Source organism: Diabrotica undecimpunctata, chromosome 4 (genome assembly GCF_040954645.1).
Source record: "Diabrotica undecimpunctata isolate CICGRU chromosome 4, icDiaUnde3, whole genome shotgun sequence".
Lineage (NCBI taxonomy): Eukaryota > Metazoa > Arthropoda > Insecta > Coleoptera > Chrysomelidae > Diabrotica > Diabrotica undecimpunctata.
In genome coordinates this window covers 143,662,910-143,678,729 of record NC_092806.1, presented here as the reverse complement: position 1 = coordinate 143,678,729, position 15,820 = coordinate 143,662,910, and the positions used below count along the sequence as shown (strand labels likewise).

The 15,820-nt window shown below is 33.5% G+C and overlaps 1 long non-coding RNA gene across 1 annotated transcript; it reads left to right on the top strand.

Annotated features, from left to right (window-relative positions):
* The first annotated feature begins 2,123 nt into the window (after positions 1–2,123).
* LOC140438477 (uncharacterized) lies at positions 2,124–7,087 on the top strand. The gene is made up of 2 exons (XR_011950548.1): positions 2,124–2,275; positions 6,752–7,087. It is a non-coding gene; the product is annotated as an uncharacterized lncRNA (long non-coding RNA).
* The last annotated feature ends 8,733 nt before the right edge of the window (positions 7,088–15,820 follow it).

Here is a 15,820-nt window from a genome sequence, read left to right as displayed (position 1 = left end):
CCTTAAGCAATTAATTAGTAAGACCTACTCGTTAAAAATGGTGTTAAATACAGAGGAGAAAGTGTTTCTGGTAAAGCATTATTTTCGCTCATACGGAATCAGCCGACGTAATGGGGCAAGTCTACGATACGTATGTGATAAATACACATATTTTGTATATTTAATAAACGTTCTCCAAGTAATGCTCTTATTTTGAAGGTCACTGAAAAGTTTGAATTGTGTCAACGAAAAGGAAAATTGGGGCATCCCAGGACAAATAGAAACAACAAAACAGTTTTAGGAACAAAAACCATGAATGTTTTTTGGAGCGAATATTGTAAAATATGAAAGCCAGCCAGAGAAGGACAGCATTGCATCTTGGCTTAAAGAGAACTTTCTTGAAAATAATCCTGAAGGAGATGGGTGCATTTTTGTATGTGATTAAGGTATATCAACAATTACATCCGTGTAATTATCGCAGTACAGTTGAATATTGCGCCAGACTTCTTGCGTTAAAGTAAGAAAATCTTGATTTTTAAAAATTGTATGGATTTCTGATATTGTGATAAATACAATCAGATATGCAGACGATACAGTTATTTTAAGTGATGACATGAATGGATTACAATGCCTTTTAAATGCCATTGATACAGTGGGAAGAGAGTTTGGCCTAAACATAAACTGTTCAAAAACAAAACACATGGTGTTTAGCCGTTTAGCACATCAAGATGCACGATTGCATGTTCATGGTCATATAATTCAAAGAGTGTCCAGTTTTAATTATCTTGGTTGCCATATTACTGAACAACTAGATCCAGATCAAGAGATAAAACGTAGAATCGAATGATAACTTGCAATTTAAATCCCTTTTCCATAAATGAATTAAACCTGGCCTTAAATAAAAAGAAATCATCTGCCCCTGGTATGGATGATATATCTTATGAAATGTTTCAATTTTTACCTTTCAAAGCTAAACAAATTCTTATTAATAGTTATAATAAAATTTTAATGGGTGGAGAAATACCAGCCGTATGGAAAACATTTAATATTATTAGTTTTTTAAAACCAAATAGGGATCCGACAAATCCAGAAAATTATAGACCAATTGTCCTGTCTTCATGTGCAGTCAAAATTCTAGAAATAATGATCAAGAATCGATTAGACTAGCAATTGGAACATAATTTAAGATTTTCAAATAATCAGACTGGATTTCGTAAAGGAAGAGGTATATATGACAACATAACATTCATTACATCTTAAATTAACCTTTGTTTAAATTAATTTTAAAATCAGTTTTTCATAATAAATGACAGTCGTATTCTAAAACTTACATTTTAAAGTAAAATTATATTTGGCTTATATTTCTAGAAAAATATTTAAAAATTAAAACAATAATTAAATTAAACATAATACTTACCGGTTCGGTACAAACCGGTAACATATGGTTAATCCAATTTTTCAGAAAAATTGATTTAGTTGCAAATTTTAAATGCTTTTGACAAATACTTAAACATAACTTTACTGAACCAAAGAATACACCAAACTGAAATTACTGTAATTTTGTTTTTTGCTAATGCAAATTTTGGTAGTGTTTTATTTGTTGGGCTTTCGTGAAAAACCATATTGATTTACGATTTATAATTTTATTTAATGCCGGCAACCGACTTATCGCATTTTACTCCCCATATTGTCATATTATGCTAATACCAATAAGGGGTATTTTCGAGGGATATTTCTATCTACCTCGCTAAATTGCATTACTTACGTTCTTAGATATTTTTGTCTATATTGTGGTATACCTGAAAATATGCACTTTTATTAAATTTACATGGACTTATACAATCCATCCAAAATATACAAATATGCAATTAATACGCATTTTACCTATTTCCTGAGTTCTAAATATTAGAATACCAACCTATTTATTATAAAGGAATAAACTACAAATGAAATAAAAAATGGTAAATTTGCTTACCAAGGTAGAATGGATTACTTTTATTAATCTTTTGTGAAATTGATTTTTCCATCAATTTATTCACTCCCACATCCCATTTTTCATTGTTTCTTATCTTAATTAAATTTTTTAATTTATGAAATTTATGAAATAGAACGGTATATATACCTGGTTTGCGTTCAGTTATTTATTCTAAAAGTATAAATTTTATTTCAGTGTTATACTTAAACTATTTAAACATGAAATTTATTTTCTTATTGTTTTTGGTAGCCGCTGTAAACGCCGTATTACCATCTCCAGACCGCCTGGCCAGGTCTCAAAGAAGACCATTCACAGTGGCTGGTAATTTGTTTATTATTTAGAAAAACTTTTGATTTTGCTTTTTTAAATTAAAACTATTTCCTTTGGGTTTACCTTAAATGTTGCCTAAATGAGAAAAACTAAATTTTTTTTATTTAAATTTGATAATTGGTAGCGTTGTTAAAAAGGAAGTATGTATTTCTTGTCATTTTCAGCAACAATTTAGAACATTTATTTGGTTCATTTCTTTTAAAAGAAGACTTCATAACTTTGCATTATTTTTTATCCGTCCTGGAATTCTTGTAGTTTATGAAATTATGTCTGGACATAGTGATCCAAATCACATGTTTTGCCATAACATTTTATTGAGTAGTTTGCTTTTATAAAAATTCTACATACTGTTGGTTTTTGCAGCTAAAACCTTTGTTTATGTTTTCCTTTGCGTAGTTTTTATTATCATAGGATTGTATAACTATACTTTGCATTTTGCATATAAACCAGTTTCTACTCATCAGAGATCCGAAAGAGACCCAAATTCATACACACGATCTGATAATGTCGCTGCTTGTTTCGCACAAGTCGTGGAAGCTACAAAAGGCAATACCTATTGTGGTGACGATGAATTCAAAGAATGTAAAGTTAACTCTTTAGAACATGTTTTCTGCTGTTTCTCTGCATCTTTTTTAATATGAGAAAAAAATAAAAATTGATGTTAAAATCTGTAAGATTTTGTGTACAACTTATTTGGGACTATATTTTTTAAATTTAATATTACTTAATTTCAGTTCAATAATTTATTTAATTTAATTTTATTACTTTTTTTTTCGTGTCGAAGCATGATCAATTCAGATGTTTAGCCCAAAATCAGACGCAGGTTATTGTCTTGGCGTTAACTTCCTGCAGGTTGTTCATCTTTCACGGAAACGGGCATTGGTTGCACTGGAGCAGATGATACATATTATCTTTAGGTTGGCTACACGAGCATAAGGTATTATTTTCATCAAGCTGGTCCTATTTTACTCTGTGGTTCTTCACAGCGTTCACGCGCGTTCTTATTTAAAAAAATCCACAAGGAAAATAATTCCTGCAGCTGGCTGTATACCACGTATAACAAAAAGAGGTTAGTCTTTGTATGTGGGTATATTTTATTTTATAAAAACCCTTAAAACGGCAACATTAAAAGCACGAACGTTTTCGGAACAACTGTTCCATCATCAGGTTAAAATACAGGTTACCATGCCTGAGCCACCAAAATATTTGGGTAAAAACCCTTTAAAATGTAATGTGTTACCAAAGATTGTACATGAAGTTAATAATATTATATGATGTTTAATATTTTAATTAAATTTTACTTTAGGTAACATACACCCATGCTTAAGTGAGTTCCAGTGTCCGGAGAGTAAACCTCTTCAAACGGACTTCAGCTGGTAACGTTACCGAACGGCTAAATAGTTTTCTGGGGCATTGTACATTGTCATTATTTCCTTCGAAATCCAACCGCTATAAAATAAAGCTGTTTATGATGTCTAATACAAGGAATCTTTATACGATAAAACCAAATTTTTAAATGAAATTGGTATCAACTCAATTGTAAAAATTCAATATCTTTTGATCCAAGTGTCCTATCCACAAAAATGCGTTTTGAAAGTGAAATGTGTAGCGTTCGTATGCAATTTTGTTATTTTGCCGCAAGTAAAGTTACTATAAAGCTGTTAAATATTAAATTTAAAATGTTAATAAACATATAAATTATATATGAAAAGTTTTTAATTGATTGCAAGTTATTTTAAAACATGATATAAGGTAACTGCATCTTTTACCGACCACTTAAGGTTTTCCTTATAAGCAGATTCAATAATAAGAAGAATACATTTTTATTTTTCTTTCTATAATTTTTAAAGATAAGTTTTAATCTAGTCGATTCAGCTAGTAATATAGAAAAAATAATATTATCACAGTTTAATTCTTTTTTTAAATGTTTTAATAATTATGTACAATTTCATTAAAATGCTCCCTTTACCGACCGGCTTAAAAAATACTCACTTATCACCGACCGATTTTTTTGCTATTACCGACCACAAGCACCTAATTACTGGACATTTCAGTCCTATCAGCGACCTTCTTGGGGGACTATTTATTTAAGTAATTAACAACATTATATTAACTTATTTATTTAAAAATAATCATATCTACTGGCTCAATTGAAAAAACAAACGCAGTTGAAGATTTTAATATTTTAAAAAATATAAATTCATAATACAACAAATAAAAAGTTACATAATATATTGGGCATGTATAATAGATTCAACTTTGGTATGAAATATATTAATTTTTTATTGCAGCCATCTCCGGAATTGCATAGATGCCCCTTTTATTCACGGGTTTTGGAGGATTCATTTTTGAAACTATTTCATTTTCTAAATATGATAAAATATCCTCTTTCTCAGTCCATTTCCAATGTAAACCACTTCTTATCATAGTCTTTAGTTCGAATCCCGTACCGTCAAAGCCAAGACTTACTCCAGTAAAGGACTCTCCTTCATATATAACCACAGCATATTCTTCCTCTGCAAAATCTTCCCGTTTTAGTTTTTTGCTATTATTCTTAATACGCCAATTATGGATCCTATTTGTCCAGGAAAGTTTAACAGGCCTAAAAATAGCAACATCTAGTGGTTGCAACAGATGTGTGGAGTTAGGCAGAAGAGCAATTATTATAACACCTTTGCTTTTGCAGAACTCAGTAAGATGAAACGTTAAATGTGAAGAATGACCATCTAAATCACAACAGATAAAGAAACGTTCTTTTCAACAATCCATTTTTTATAGAATACATTTTAATGAATTCATAAAAACATTCTCCTGTCATACACCCGGAGTCAGAATGGCCAATACCCCAGCCCAGAGCATTTTCAAATGAAAACTGGCTGGTACTCTTTTATAGGGAAAAAGAAAAGTTGGTTTCCCAACTTGTACTTCTGCTAAAACTGTCAAAAGTACCGTGAGGCATTCTTTCTAGTCATTAGCGATTCTGGTATAAACTTTTTTCGAACTTTTTCTTACGATTACACATTTTTCTTTTGGTAAAAGAAAAAAAGCTGAAAAGTAAAAATTCTTTGTGGGTCTGATAGAACTTCCTCTATATTATTTGTTCTTAAAATGTCTGAAACTCTATTAAACCAACCTCTTACACTTTTTCTGTTATATTTTCCCGAAGTTTGGTCAGATTGTGACATACTCGATGAAAGAGCTGGCGAAAAAATTTTCGTACCAATGACGACCTGGAATTCCGTCTTTAAATTTGTTTGCTCATTCTAGACGGCTACCTAGTTCTCTGCAACACACCCCAACAATTGATTTTTTGTTACAGGAAAACCAACAGCTTCTAAATATATAATCCAATCTACTATGATTTGTTCTTCAGCTGCAGTCAGGATACAGTGGGCCCCAGTAGTAGCACCTTCTTTATATTTGTTATGAATTTTATCAACTCGGGTGCTTTTTGGAATTTCGAATTCTCTGGATGCTTTTCCAAACGACGTTCCATCTCGAATAGAATCCAATGCTTGCTGAAGATTTTCATTGGTATAGTTTTCCCGTTTTTCAGAACTAGCTTGAAGTTTTTCTTGAATCTGGAAACAAAACGTTCATAATAATCTCGGTCGGTAATAGGTGAAAAAAATATTATTATAGGAGACTACTTTTGAATATTTTAAAATTCATATATTTTATTCACGTTGAAAACAATAAAGTACCATAAATATGATTATCATTTCCGTTCAAAAACGGAATTTTGGAAATATGACACTTGATATATTATTCTATTTGAAGTAATTCTTTCACTAAAATTTTCATATTACTTCTTTTAATTGAAAATTACAATTTAATCGGTTGGTAAATGCTCAAGTGAATAGTTGGTTTATTACTTTTAAGAAAAAAAAAATGTATTATGAATAATTGTATGCTAAACTGTTTTTTAAATTTCACAATTTTCAATCACTACATTCCCCTCATTCCGACCGCCCGGTCGGTAAAGGGTCGATTTTAAGTTTTAAAGCACCTTTTACCGACCGTTCTTTAATTGTAAATAAGTTTTAATTAGAGAAAATAATTAACCAACAAACACATTAAATCTTTAAAAAAACGTGGTTTTGTGCTATTTCTTGTTATAAAAGTGCAATACCAACCTTGATATATTAAAAAATGCTTAATAATGCCAAGACAGATGGACAATGATTCTTATAACTTGTCTTATGTAGTCTTGCAACACCACTGCGAAATGCGTTAAAATTTGGCATTAGTCAGCGGCTGGACTATGTTTGTAATGTGGCCATATCTATGTTTTATAAAAAAAAACTGTTAAAGTTTCAGTAGTTATATGGACTTTTTATAATGCGTCTAATTCTGAAAAAATTCATTGCGGTCGGTAATAGGAAATGGTCGGTAAAGAGTACAGTTACCTTACAGCCAACCACTGAAAATTTCTCTTTTAATTTTTTATTTTTTTCTTTGTTAAAGACTGTTATTTACCCCACCAGACAGATTCTTGTGACGACGATGCAGGTGAAGGTGTCAGACTTGTTTGGAAATGGGACGTAAGGGATAATGATTGTGTAAAAAGACTTCATTATGTTGGTTGCCCAACAACCAAAAATTCGTTTGAATACTATGAGAGGTGCATGAATATAGCAGCATCAGTATGTCGAAGAGATCTATGGCCTTTGTACTAAGATAAAATAAATTTAACAGTATAATGCTTTTGCTTTTTATATATTTTACGTTATATTTGACTTTTAGACGTCCATTATAAAAATCTTTCATTAAATATAAATAAACCAAATTATTTTGTGTTAATATTTGAATTTAATATACGTCAGAGCAGTAGAAGATTTTGACTCTGGAATTTGAATTTATGGAGAAAGTATCAATTACATCAGATACGGGGATGACACGGTGGTATTCTCTGACAGTTATGAAGCCCTCCAGGAGTTATTGAATAAAATCACTTAATTAACATTAAGAAAATAAAATTTATGATGATCTCTAAGAAGGAACAGCAAATTGAAAGAATCAGTGTGAATGGTTAACCAATTGAAAGAGTAAGAACATACACCTACATTCGTATGAACGTCAATGAAAATTGGGACCATTCCCTAGAAATAAAATCTAGGATAGAAAAAGTAAGATCTGCATTTAAAAAAATGACTAAGCTATTAACATGCCACGATTTATTATTACCCATAAAAATCAGGTTACTACGATGATATATCTTTCCCATACTATTGTACGGAGTTAAGTCGTGGACTCTCATAGAGGCTACCTGCAAAAAAATTGAGGCTTTTAAAATGTGGCTCTGTACTAACCAGGACCTTTTATTAAAAATGCAAAAAGGGAAAGAGTTGTTAACCACAATAAACCTAAACAAAAATAAAAACCTTGGTCACATCATGAGGAACAGTGAAAGATATGATTTGCTGCAATTAATTAATCAAGGAAAAGTAGAAGGAAAACCACGATCAGGAAGGCGAAGAATTTTCTAGCTAAAAAACCTACGTACGTGATTTAACACAACAACCACAAACCTTTTCAGAGCCGCAGTTTGCAAAATACAGACTGACATGATGGTCGCTAAGATCCATAACGTACAAGAAGAAGAAGACCACGTCATAGATTTTATGATGCCAGGAATGAATGCTAACAATTGCTAGCAATCAACAAGCTTTAAGACTTAATTTAGATGAAGCGCAAGAAAACTGGGTCATTTTCGAATGTTAAAAAGTAGGCCTACTTGCTTTACATGACGGTATAAACTGTTATAATAATGATTAAAAATTATTGGTATCAGAAAGAAATTACTTACAATAACCTTAAAATATGATGAAAAGTTGATCTTGTATCCGGTAGAAGCTTCACGCTAAAAGTATCGATCATCGACAAAATTGAAGCATTGGAAATGTAGATTCATAGACGAATGCTGCAGATACCTCGGACAGCAAGGAAACCTACTAAAGAAGTACTAAGGAGTGTCAACAAAGATAGAGAACTGCTAAAGACTGTTAAACATAAAAAAAATGTCTTATCTGGGACATAAAGTAAGAGGAAGTCGATATAAAATTATACAACTGATCCTTAAAGGCGAAATAGAGAGCCGTAGAGGTATCAGAAGGAAACGGGTTTCCTGGTTGAGGAATATTCATGAATGGACACGGATATAAAATGCTGTCCAATTAATACATATTGCAGAAGATCGAGAAGCTTTCGCAATGGTGATCGCCAACGTCGGATAATTCTGATATGGCACGCGAAGAAGAAGAAGATCAGTAAAAAATAAGAGTGTTCAAAAGATTTTTTATATCCACTATTAGAGTTACTAATAGATGTATTCGAACTGTTATTGAGAAGACGGAAAGTAGTTTTATAAGCAAAATTTAAAGAGGTAAATATAGCATACCTAAAACATTCCGACAATAAAGAGCCACTACTGTACAGCTGTACTACAATATTGTAGTACCTTAAAAATATATATATATATAGAAGGAGGTAAAACATTGACAGATCTGTGCAATGAATATAAAGCTGATTGCCAGAGAGACAATGATAAATTTGTAAAAATTTGTTTATATCGTAAACTTTTTATTATCGAGTTAACTATACATTTTTCCTCCAAAAAAGATCAATGCCAGTATTGTGCAAAATACAAAATTCTAGCAGTGAAGAAAAAATAGCCCTAGAAGATGCTTATAATATTTATCATAGGGAGAAAAACGTAAGCCGGGAGTTAAAAATACTCGACAAAGAGAATATAACTAACAAAGTTGCTTGTTTTGACCTACAAGCTGCTTTACCGATACCAAAAAGAGACATTTTCGCTTTCTATTATAAATCTAAGCTGTCAACATATTATTTATTTTTATTATGTGAACTTTAGAAAAAGGGAATGGAAAATGTGCACATCTATCTTTGGCACGAAGGAGAAGGCAGTCAAAGTGTCATAATATTTGGAGATGTATTTGGAGAAAACATCTATAAAAACCGATTCTGACCATTTTAAATTCATATCTTACTCAAACAATTGTGGTTGCCAAGGAAACTACGTGTACCTAATTTCAATGTATTAGTACGCTGTCAGTCATTTCAAAATTTCTTCTGTAGCTCATCGCTATTTATGTTGTCAGCCATACTCAAAATGAGGGTAACAGCTGCGACTCTTTAATAGAAAGAAATATCACTAAAGCTTAAAAAGAAGAGACTATTTATCTACCGACGTATTACGCTATGTTGATCCAAACTGAGCGTTGTAAACAACCATTCTAAGTACACGAATTATGTCATAATGATTTTTTTTACATGAAAAAGTTAGAAAACGTTACAAAAGCGACAATTTTCAATGAAGAGGTTCAAGGAAATATTTTTTATTTTAACGATATTTGTTAAATTCATGTAAAAAAACCTCTGGTACTCAATACTATTTTAACAAGGAAAAAACAGTTAAGATTTGATTTCACGTACAGGGCGCCTGCGCATCCGCTTATACGTATTTCGGCCTAATAGGCCCCATCAGAACGGCTTTCGCAGTCGCTCTGAACGTGAAAATAAATCTTTTCTGTCTTAGGAAGCAACTCTAACATGGCTTCGTATAGACGCAAATAGCGACATCTGATAATAAAATCCGTAAACTAATTTTCGAAACCAAATTCAGAATTTCGCTTTAATCTGTGCCTTCTATGAATTGCAAGGCAAAACAGACATTGATAAAGATGTTATTAGAGACATGGGGAATCTAAAAATTGCATTCCACAACAACATATCTCCTCAACTAAGCAAAATTCTTAGCGAATTGGTTTCTCGTACTCGTACAGAGTATATCGGAATAAAAAGGAAAAGACAATTAAGATTTGATTTCAAATACAGGGCGCCTGCGCATCCGCTTATACGTATTTGGGCCATTGAATTTGGTTTCGAAAATTAGTTTACGAATTTTACTATTTTAACACTTTATTTACACCAGAGGAGTACAGATCAGTTGATACCACCAAAAGAAAAACAGAAAAAAAGGTTTAGAAAGCATGGATATTATAGAACTAGAAAAGGCTTATACGGGCAATATGTCAATAACTAAAAAGAAAAAAAAGACCTTACTAGCCTTGTGAAGACAAAAGTTTTTCATCAATTCACGCTGATTTGTACGGACATTTAAAGCATTTTTAATTATATCTTTTTCTATTATAATCAATATATACGTTTTTATTGTGTTCTTCTTATAGTTGTTAATAAACACTTTTTCTCGTTCAAGTAACTCAAAATAAAAGTCAAATTTAAACGTCCGTGTTACAAATTTATTTAAGGCTACCTAATGCTCTTCCAAATACACAAAAATTTATTTTGGCACACCAACTTTAATCCTCTGTTTTGAAAAATTACCAGTTTTTGTGTTGTGCCACTATTGCATACAGCCAACGATATATATATAAGCTGTAATCAAATTACTGTTGCAGTTTAAACCATAAAAGGTTGATTTGATTGAACCAAATTGATTTTATGAATTCAAATATGTAATAGGATTTATTACATGTCTTTCTTTGTTTTGACATGTATTTTGCTGTGCGTATATATGTATGTTTGTAGAATAAGTTTAAATTGTTATTACAGTATAGCCCGAAATAAACAGTACCGAAACTGAAATATTATATTATAGGTATATCTTTGTGCGCGCTTTCATACCCAAATTAACTAGTATAGACCTGTCAAGAAATCCTTAAGCAATTAATTAGTAAGACCTACTCGTTAAAAATGGTGTTAAATACAAAGAAGAAAGTGTTTCTGGTAAAGCATTATTTTCGCTCATACGGAATCGGCCGACGTAATGGGGCAAGTCTACGATACGTATGTGATAAATTCACATATTTTGTATGTTTAATAAACGATCTCCAAGTAATGCTCTTATTTTGAAGGTTACTGAAAAGTTTGAAAATACAAGTAATGTATTGTGTCAACGAAAAGGAAAATTGGGGCATCCCAGGACAGTTAGAAACAACAAAACAGTTTTAGACACAACAAAAACCATGAACGTTTTTTGGAATATTGTAGAATATGAAAGCCAGCCAGAGAAGGACAACATTGCATCTTGGCTTAAAAAGAACTTCCTTGAAAATAATCCTGAAGGAGATGGGTGCATTTTTGTATGTGACTAAGGTATATCAACAATTACATCCTTGTAATTATCGCAGTACAGTTGAATATTGCGCCAGACTTCTTGCGTTAAAGTAAGAAAATCTTGATTTTTAAAAATTGTATGGATTTCTGATCATCATCAGTGGTGCTAGAGCTCTAGTTGAGCCTTGACCTTCCCCAGTCTATTTCGCCAGTCGTTTCTGTTCATCGCCAACCGTTGCCAATTTTCCGCGCCGATTTTCCTTGCGTCCTCGTCCACACCGTCCCTCCATCTCAGTCGTGGTCTGCCTCTACTCCTATTTTTCACTGGGACTGATAATAGAGTTCGTCTGGGTGGGTAATTTTCATTTGCTCTTGACACATGTCCAGCCCATCTAAGCCTACCTATTTTTATGAAGGATATTACATCTCTACCATTTACTATTTTTTTATACTTCTCGTACAATTCGAAATTATATCGCCTTCTCCAAATACCATTCTCACAGAATGCGCCCATTATTCTTCTTACTATCTTCCTTTCGAAGACGAGCAGAAGATTTGCGTCTGTTTTGGAGATGGTCCATGTTTCTGACCCATATGCCAGCACTGGTAGGATGAGTGTTCTATATATTATTAGTTTGGTTTTCTGGCTTAAATTTCTGTTTTTTAGCTGCTTGCTTAGTCCAAAATAACATTTGTTTGCTAGCAGTACTCTCCGTTTTACTTCTTCAGATGTGTCATTATCGTTTGTTATGAGAGAACCCAAATATGTAAACTTATTTACTACCTCAAAATTATATTGATCTATACTGAAGTTTTCTTCGGCGTTTCTAGCTCTATCTCTGTTATTTGGAATAGATGCTAACATTTTGGTTTTTTCCTCGTTTATTTTAAGGCCCATATTTTGTGCGGCTGTCAAGAAGGTGGAAGTCATCTCTTTAAGTCCTCGTGTAGTACGTGCGATCAAATCCAGATCGTCAGCGTAAGCCATAATCTGCGTTGATTTATTAAAGATTGTTCCCCTATTGTGTAACTCGGCATCTCTTATAGTCTTTTCTAACGCTATATTAAAGAGAAGGCACGCCAGCGCGTCTCCCTGCCGTAACCCTGCATATGTTTCAAACGCTTGTGACATATCGCCTTGTATTTGCACTCTGCAGATCACTTTACTCATAGTTGTTTTTACGAGCCTTATTAATTTATGGGGAATGTTAAGTTCATTCATGGCTTCGTATAATTTACCTCTTAGGACGCTATCATACGCTGACTTAAAGTCCACAAAGAGATGGAACGTGTCAATATTAAATTCATTGGTTTTTTCTAAGATTTGACGTAGCACAAAAATCTGGTCAATTGTTGACCTACCTGGCCTAAAACCGCTTTGATACTCACCAAGGATTTCTTCCACGTACGTACTTAAACGGCTGTACAGGGTGTTGGAGAATATTTTGTACATTGTATTCAGAAGAGTTATACCCCTATAATTTTTACATTCCAACAAATCTCCCTTTTTGTGCAGTGGACATATGATTTTAGTGCACCATTCCTCTGGCATTTGTTCTTCTTCCCAGACTTTGACTATTATGTTATGAATTTGGTGCATAATGCTGTTACCGCCATGTTTGATGAGCTCTGCGGGGATACAATCCACTCCTGGGGACTTGCTATTTTTGAGTCGTGTGATTGCGTCTTTCACTTCAAATATTGAAGGAGGTTCTACGTGAGTGTTATTTCTTGGTTTTTGGGGTGACGCATCATTTTCCACTTCGGTACCAAGTAGTTCTTTGAAGTGCTCAACTCATCTGCTTTGTACTGCGTCAGCGGTATTGACTATATGTCCATTTTCGTCTCTACAGATCGTCAGCCGTGGTTTAAATTCTTATTTAGGATATTATAGAACTTTCTAGTTTCATTTTGCCCCTTTAATGATTGAAGCTCTTGCATAATCTGGTTTTCGAAGGTCCGCTTTTTCCTTCGATGTATGCGTTTTTCCTCCTTCCTAAGATCTTTGTACATTTGCTCCTTATCCCGTGTTCTTCTTTGTTGCATAAGTTTATATGCATAATTTTTTCTTTTAGTGATATCTTCACATTCATCGTCGAACCAACTGTTGCGTGGGGTGGATTCTTCTGGTCCTAGGACATTGTTTGCCGCTTCCTTAATTGTTCTTCTACATATATCCCATTGCTCGCTAGCTGTTAATTTCTCATCTGTTGTGCTTTCATGTTCAAGGTAATTTTGATACCTTTCTAGTGCACGGGGCTCTTTCAAGAGTTTTAAATTGTAGCGAGTACTTTTCTTGCCCTTTCCTTTTTTTGCATTTGAGATTCTTGCTCTTATTTTTGCGCCTACTAAGAAGTGGTCTGAATCTATATTAGCTCCACGATAAGTACGTACATCCATTAGATTAGAGAAGTGCCTGGTTTCTATTAGGATGTGATCTATTTGATTTTTGGTTGTACCATCAGGCGACGTCCATGTTGCTTTATGGATATTTTTATGGGGGAAGTAGGTACTTCCAACGACCATGCCCTTGGATGCTGCAAATCCTATTATTCTATTTCCATTGTCGTTGGTGACGTCATGAGCACTGCATTTTTCGATGTATGGACTATATATATTTTCTTTCCCTATTTTTGCATTAAGATCTCCAATTATGATCTTGATGTCGTTTCTGGGACATCTATCGTAGATGGTCTCTACTTCCTCATAGAATTGATCTTTGACATCCTCTTCTTTGTCTTCGGTTGGGGCATGTACATTTATGAGACTGATGTTAAAAAACTTACCTCTTACTCTTAGGTAACATATTCTTGGACTTATTGGTTTGAAGTCCATAATAAGATGTTTTACTTTTTTGTTAACAATGAATGCGGTCCCGCATTCGTGATTATTCTTGTGACAGCTGTAATATATATCGCATTGTCTCTTTTGGATAATTCCTTGGCCAGTCCATCTTACTTCTTGCACAGCAGTAATGTGTGCTTTATATTGAGTTAGTATGTCTATTAATTTTTTAAGATTTCCAGGTTCATAAAGTGTCCGCACATTCCACGTGTAAATTTTTAAATCTTTGTCCTTATTTCGTTGCATTGGTCGTCGTCGTAAGTTCCGTCCGGTTTCTTTAGCTGTAGATCTCGTAACGATGTTTTTTTTTACGGGGTAGAGTTGTTAGCCCTACGCCCAACCTCCAACCTGGAGGGCCAGGGACTCTTCTGTTAGGGTTACCATACCTTAGTCCGTTTTGGTTCACGGGTGGTATTTTATTTCCCACCTACCCGCCGGTCCTAGAACCGGTTAGGGCGTTCCCCTATCCACCACCCGGGGACGCGTCCGATGGGAGACAGACAACTCCACACGGAATGGATTTTTGAAATTGTGATAAATACAATCAGATATGCAGACGATACAGTTATTTTAAGTGATGACATGAATGGATTACAATGCCTTTTAAATGCTATTGATACAGTGGGAAGAGAGTTTGGCCTAAACATAAACTGTTCAAAAACAAAACACATGGTGTTTAGCCGTTTAGCACATCAAGATGCACGATTTCATGTTCATGGTCATATAATTCAAAGAGTGTCCAGTTTTAATTATCTTGGTTGCCATATTACTGAACAACTAGATCCAGATCAAGAGATAAAACGTAGAATCGAATCATAACTTGCAACTTCAACTTCGAAAGCGCATGGTTAAATGCTACATTTGGTCAGTTATCTTATACGGTGTCGAAGCATGGACATTAAAAATATCAAAAAGAGGTTAATCTTTGTATATGGGTATATTTTATAATTTTATATAAAATATACCCATATACAAAGATTAACCTCTTTTTGTATTACGTGGTATACAGCCAGCTGCAGGAATTATTTTCCTTGTGGATTTTATTAAAAATATTCACCATTAAACGTCTGGAGGCCTTAGAAATGTGGCTGCACAGACGTATACTAAAAATTCCATGGACGGCTATGCTGAAAAATGTGGCAGTCCTTAAGAGAGCAAATGCTGCTCGCGAGATGCTTGATAACATCAAATGTAGAAAGATGTCCTATTTTGGACACGTAGTAAGGGGAGACCGATATAATATTCTTCAACTTATTATGATGGGTAAAATCGAAGGACGCAGAGGAATTGGTAGAAAGCAGGCCTCTTGGTTAAAGAATATCAGGGTAGTTGACAGGAATGAGGAAAGCTGAGCAACTCTTTAGAATAGCTCAAGACAGGAACAGTTTCGCCATGTTAATTGCCAACGTCAAGGGGACTTGATAGGGCACGTTAAGAAGAAGAAGAAGTATGGTTTTTAGATAAAGCACATTTTCATTTGATGAATCATGTAAATGGTTGCAAAAACCGATTCTTGGGCTTTGCCAGACCAGACAAACTTAAAGAAGTTCCTTGAAATAGTGCAAACGTGAGTGTCTGGTGTGAAGTTTC